This window comes from Myotis davidii, unplaced genomic scaffold (genome assembly GCF_000327345.1).
Source record: "Myotis davidii unplaced genomic scaffold, ASM32734v1 scaffold1534, whole genome shotgun sequence".
NCBI classification, from domain to species: Eukaryota; Metazoa; Chordata; class Mammalia; order Chiroptera; family Vespertilionidae; genus Myotis; species Myotis davidii.
Window position 1 is genome coordinate 1,081,927 of NW_006285799.1, and position 6,346 is coordinate 1,088,272.

The window sequence follows — 6,346 nt, forward strand, 5'->3', positions numbered from 1 at the left end:
GTGCTAGGTGTCCTGTAGGGCCCAGTGGCTCAGCCTCCCCAGTTACCTGAGGTGGACACTCTTGGTGCACCCCCTTGTGGGCTTTGTGCACAATCTTGTTGTAGCTATGCCTTGGTTGCTGTAGAATCACTGGGAGGAATTGACCTTCCGGCCAATTGGCAGTGAGAACCAGCTGTGTCTGCAGTGGGAGAGCTTCTGTGCTAGATCTCTAGGGCGGTGCTAATCCAGCGTTTGCCTGAGGCTATCCGGCAAATGGCTCTGGGCAGGGCTTGGGCGGGTCGGGTCCCAGGGGATCTACAGGGTAGGTGGAGGGAGCAGTTATGGCTGCTCTCAGTTCCGTCCCTAGGGGCTTTGCCTCACCGAGTCCCAGCAACCGCTGCAAACCTCGGAGAGAAAGCTGCCTTCAAGTTCCGACCGAAGCCAGACAGTCCCGTTTCTCGAGTTTGAGTCTGGGTCCCTAGGGACTCGCCCGGCTCTGGAGCTCAGAGTCTGAAGCTCCCTCCCAATTGAAAACGCCAACCGTGCGCTCCACGCCGCCAGCCCGCTCCGCGCACTCCGCACCTGAGAATTTCACTTCAGCATTGCGCCTCCTCTGAGTCTGGGTATGATATTCTCTTTCCTCCTAGTTGTAGAATTTCCACTCAGCCAGCCTTCCTGTGGTTCTGGATGATGTCCGTTCCGTCTTTTAGGTGTAATTTGAATTGGTTGTTCGAGGCAGCAATCTCTGGCGTTAACCTATGCCGCCATCTTGGTTTCTCTCTAAGTGCTTCTAAGGAATGCTGTTTTTCTGTTAGACTGTAATCGGGCTTTAAAATTCTGTTATTTTATCATTTTAAAAAATTACCCATGTTTTCCATTTGGCCATGAGGAGTAAAAAAGACCATCTAAAAATGTCATTATTTTTTAAAATAATGAAAATTAAAATACAGAAGAAAGAAGAATCTGTATTCTTTGGCATTAGGTTAGAAAAGATACCGAACAATGTCATTGGATTACAAATTTAGGTTTAATATCAGCAAAGTGTCAATTATTCCTCATTTAAAATATGCTATAAATGCAAAACAGCTAAGATTTTCTTTTCTTGATACAGCTAATCTCATCAGCAGAAGAAAAAGTCCAAATAGACTGGCTGTTAAATGTTTTATTGAAATTCATTACTTATATGATATTTGGCAGCAGAACATGGAGTGAACCATTAACTACAATCTGCAAACAACTTAACTAGTTCAGGCAATACTGAAATCAAGTATTACTTCCCTAAACTGCATATCTAAGAAAAGTACCTAGAAATAAATATATTAGTGAACTGGTGTAAATGAAAACCAATCTTCATAATATTTTATATAATTATTAAACCAGTTACAAACATGCCAAGTAAACATAGTACCTGAAGTTAATGCTTCATTTGGTTCAAGAGCTTGCTTAGTAACATGCCTATAGAGCCGGGGTTCCTAAAGTTTCCTTTTATTGCAATCAGAGGGCTTTGTACACCCCAGCTATTATTGATTGGCATAGGCTACAGCCTGAGCATCAGAAGTTTTAAAAGCTCTTCCCAGATGCTTCTAATGGCCAGCAAAGCTTAGGAACCACGGCTGTGGAGTATTGGTTGTAACTGGCTACACACTGGAATCACCTGGTATTTGAAAGCACATGGGTTACTTGAAGCTCATTCTTGAAAGAATTAAATCAGAATTTCTGAGACATTGGTGTGTTCTAAGTACTCCCCAGGTAATGCTAACATGCAGCCAGGGATTAGAATTAATCACGACAGAATATTGCTGGAGCGATTCCTTATCTACTCCTGAATAAATTAGCATATAATCTCATAAGGCGTAGCTTCAAACTAGTGCACACCCAGTGTAATCTCTACTTTTAGCAGGGTTGTGATTGAGTGGGGTGCATGAAAAGAGAAGTTGTGCTATTTCTTGAACTAGCAGACCATAATAGCACATGGACGTTGGGAAATCAGATTCCTGGGCCATGAACTTATCCTTTGAACCTTCTTCATACAATTCTTTGTTAATTGTACTTTTCTGGAAAAAGCCAGATTTGGTAAAAAGGGGAGGATTAAATACTAGCCAAGCACCTATTATAAAGAGTCACCAGATTAAATTAAGCCTCAATGAACATTCATTTTCTAAACTCCTCAGTGATGTCTACAGTTCTTTACAGTTCTCAAAAACCATGTTTAAGAAAATATTAAATGCTTAAAGTCCTTTCGGGTCATTTCATAACTCCAAGGAAAAGAACGAGCTTCTAATTTCATTCATTTGTGTGGCAAATATCAGTAATCATTTTTGTATTAAATATCAATAATCATTCAGAGAATCATGCTGTAATTAGGTAGGTGTATGGGACATCTTGGGTAGTTTAAATCAGGAGGTGATATAAAAATTATCCATTTCAAAAGTCAATCCGGGATGGAGAATAACTTTTACCTGAGGCCAGGACACTAAAGCAAGTGGGGCTTTAGATAATGAAAAGCCAGGATAGGCCGAAGGGTTTAATGGAAAGAGCCTGGATTTGATATAAAAAAGCTTAATCAGTCCTAACCGGTTTGACTCAGTGGATAGAGCATCAGCCTGCAGACTGAAGGGTCCCAGGTTCGATTCCGGTCAAGGGCATGTACCTGGGTTGCAGGCACATCTCCAGTGGGAGGTGTGCAGGAGGCAGCTGATGGATGTTTCTCTCTCATCGATGTTTCTAACTCTCTATCCCTCTCCCTTCCTCTCTGTAAAAAATCAATAAAATATATTTTAAAAAAACGTAATCATATGTGGTCTGAGCCATTTATATCTTGGGAAATTTGCTTCAACTTTCTTAGCCCCAGTTTTCTCACGCGCCAAATGTAATTCCAACATGAGTGCCCGCGAGGACTAAATGGAACACACATGGAAGAGCCTGGCACACTTAATGATCTGTTAGAAGATTGTGAGGCCAGGAATTATATACCCGAAGAAGAATTATATGTAAAAGCCTCAAATTGTGACTGGGGTGGAGAAGGTGCAACTCAGTTATGATTAGGAATGTAGGTAAATGTTACCTTTTGCTTGTTTGTTTTTCTTTAATGGAGGTAACACTGGTTTATAACATATGTTTCAGGTGTACAACATTATAATTCCACATCTGTATATACTACAGTGTACTCACCACCTAAGATCTAGTTTCCATCGTCACCATACAAATTACCCCTTTGTCCATTTCACTCTTCCCGCACCCTCTTCTCTTCTGGTAACCACCAAGCTGTTGAGTTGGTTTTGCTTGTTTTTAGATTCCACACATGAGTGAAATCATATGGTATTTGTTTTTATCCATCTGACTTATTTCACTTAGCATAATACCCTCAAGTTCCAACCCTGTTGTCTCCTTTGGTTTTAGTGATGAAAGTGTGACCCATCTAGAAATGAAGCAATAGCAGAACAGCCTAGGTCATGGAGGAGAGCAGGCTAGCTCTCGAAGAGTGGGGGAGGCAGCAGGCCTGAGCAAGGGGGGTTGGAGAAGCCTCCGTGGATATCTAGCCAGAGCTGAATGCCCAGAAAGGGAAAGGGAAGCAGAAAGAGATTATCACTGAGTAAGGACAAGGAAAAGGCTTGAGACAAACCAACATGATCATTTCTCTCCAGTGACTCAAGGATGAACCTTTTAGGTGAGGATAAGTGGTTATTTACAAATGGACTAATTTGCCTTGAGAACTGAAGCAGTTGTTCAGTCATGGACCATCTGGCTGGTTAGGAAAACCTAAAGGGCAAATTTGAGTTTAATTTAATGAATTATAATTAAACAAGAGAACAGAATATCCATGTAAGACTGGGCTCTATTAAGCTAGAGCCAAAAATAAACTAAGGACAACAACTATATATAACTTGTTTTGTTTTGTTTTTGTTTTTGTTCAGGTAAGAAGAACACAGGAAAGATGCCACTACTAGTACTTGGGAAAAGCAGACAAACCAGGATTTCTTTTTTTCTTCTTCTTCTTCTTCTCTTCTTTATCATGAAAAGACAACCATTTCAATGGAAAGAATGCAATGAACTTTGCAAGAGTTAATTGAAAATTAAGCAAAAAACTTGTAGGAAAATATCCTATTTCCTAAAGCTTAACTTCTTTTGCCTAGAATAGCTACCTCTCAGCAAAGAGAGTTTATATATTTAGGACTTTCATCTAGAATCAGCACCGAAGGCTATGAACACTCAAAGACTAGAGATGGACAACGACGTTTTCAAAAAAGAGCAGCTTGATTCTTGAAACCAAGACAAGGGGCTTTTCACATATCCGGAGCAAAATTAATAACCCTATTATTAAAGTAATATCTGGGCACTTAGAAAAGGAAGAAGAAATTCAGAAGTTAGAGAATCCACCAAGTAGTCATTTTCTTTTTTTATAACACCAGCAAAGTAAACATACTGGATGGTCAAAGCACATCTGCTGTTTGGGATTCTATCTGGGAGGAAGCGGTCGATTTCTCCTAATCCTTCCACCTGAGTAAGGGTGGTGTACCTTCTTCTAATTTCTACAAATATGGCCTGCACTCAAGCACAGAGATGCTGCTCTGGACCAAGTAATGAAAATATGACTTAGTAACACATTGGGTCCTCACTGTCATCTGCTAATTCAGTTTCAGTTGGCATGGAAGGCACCTGAGTATGAGAACGTGAGTGATGACATGGCATACAGACCAAATTTACAGAAGACATGAAATTGGGAGTTAGAATGACTCTTTTACATCAATGATATCCAACGCCAACTGACTTAGCACACAGAATTTTAACAGGTTAGTATGTTAAGTGCTCAACACAAGTTGTAACGTGTAGGTTGAGAACGTGTATTTTGTAACAGTTGTAGAAAACACTTTACTGCTTGAGAGTTTTAGTAAATTGTAAAAGTCAATAGGGTAATATTACTGTCATAATAGCTACCAGGATTTACTTGGGGAAATAACAGTAATTAGAACAAAGCCATTAACTATCTTTTTATTGTGTGTTGTTTGGGTAAAACCTGAATTAATTTCTCGGGATCAGATTTTCAGAGAGATGATGGCAAAGTAAACCACCTTCCAAGGGCTTTCAGAAAGGATGAGGAAAAGCTGATGGAGTTGTAGGTACCCAGGTGAATTGAAGCACTTTTCCTGTGGAATCAGACTAGTTGCATCTTGGAAGACTCCAGAGGGCAAAATTGCCGATCTTTGAGGCCTGCTACGCAGGGGACATTTTACAAGAGGTGGATATTATGCAGATTTCCAGGTCAACTGAAGGCAAAACTGGGAGTAAAGGAGCAAATGCCAGTGGGTACCCCTGCCTCCTTTGAAGAGTTCCCAACATACTGGTTGCACTTGGGAAGAACAGTTAAAATGCTGATGCTTAAACTCTAGCCCTAGAGATTCTGACTTACTGGTCTGGTTGGGGCCCCTATTAAAAAGTATTTTTCTGCCTGGACTGCATGGCTCAGTGGTTGAGTGTCGACCTATGAACCAGGAGGTCATGGTTCACTTCCCCGTCAGGGCACATGCTTGGTTTGGGAGCTTGATCCCCAGTGTGGGACGTGCAGGAGGCAGCCGATTGATGATTCCCCCTCATCACTAATATTTCTATTTCTCTCTCCCTCTCCTTTACTCACTGAAATAAGTTTTTTTTAAAAAGTATTTTATCAAAGCTCTCCTGCTGATTTGATGTTCCAGGTTGAAGAGTCACTGAAGTAGATGACTACTTGTTGAGAGGATAAATAAATCAAAAGGGATGTTTTTTCTAAAGTCTCTTCCCAATTTGAGAAGATAAATGGAAAGGAACACTTATGGGTTACATACCACAGCTAGGCACTTTGACAATTAGTTGTCTCTAATACTTGAATGGATACATGTAAATTCCTTGGCCCCCTGTCTGGCATGAAGTAACTCTCAGATATAAGCTATTTTTATTGCATCCTCTCTGTAACTGTTCTATGAGGGTATTATACATCAGATAAGTGAACTGAAGGTATGAAGTTAGTTTTCCAAGGCCCCTAGTAGAAAACTGCAAAATGAGGACTGAAACCAGAATCAAAATCTAGTTCTAAATTCTAGAGCCGCTTCTCCTTTCTTCTACAGGCCACCTCTGAAACATGTGGAAGTTTACGGAAATCAGTGGTTTACCTGTGTAAACATTTCAAAAATCTAATTAGACCACTTCCTCTTGACCTGTTTGTAAGGAATGTCTCTTCATATGCAATTTTTTTGAGTAAGAGAAGCATAGAAGTAGACATACACATTTTTTTTTTCTAATGTGGCCTAATTAATGGGAACTCCTCTGAAGGTCTGGGGAAACTCTGGATAGGGGTGGCCCTTTCGACTTCTTCACAACACTTTGAAGCAAAGTG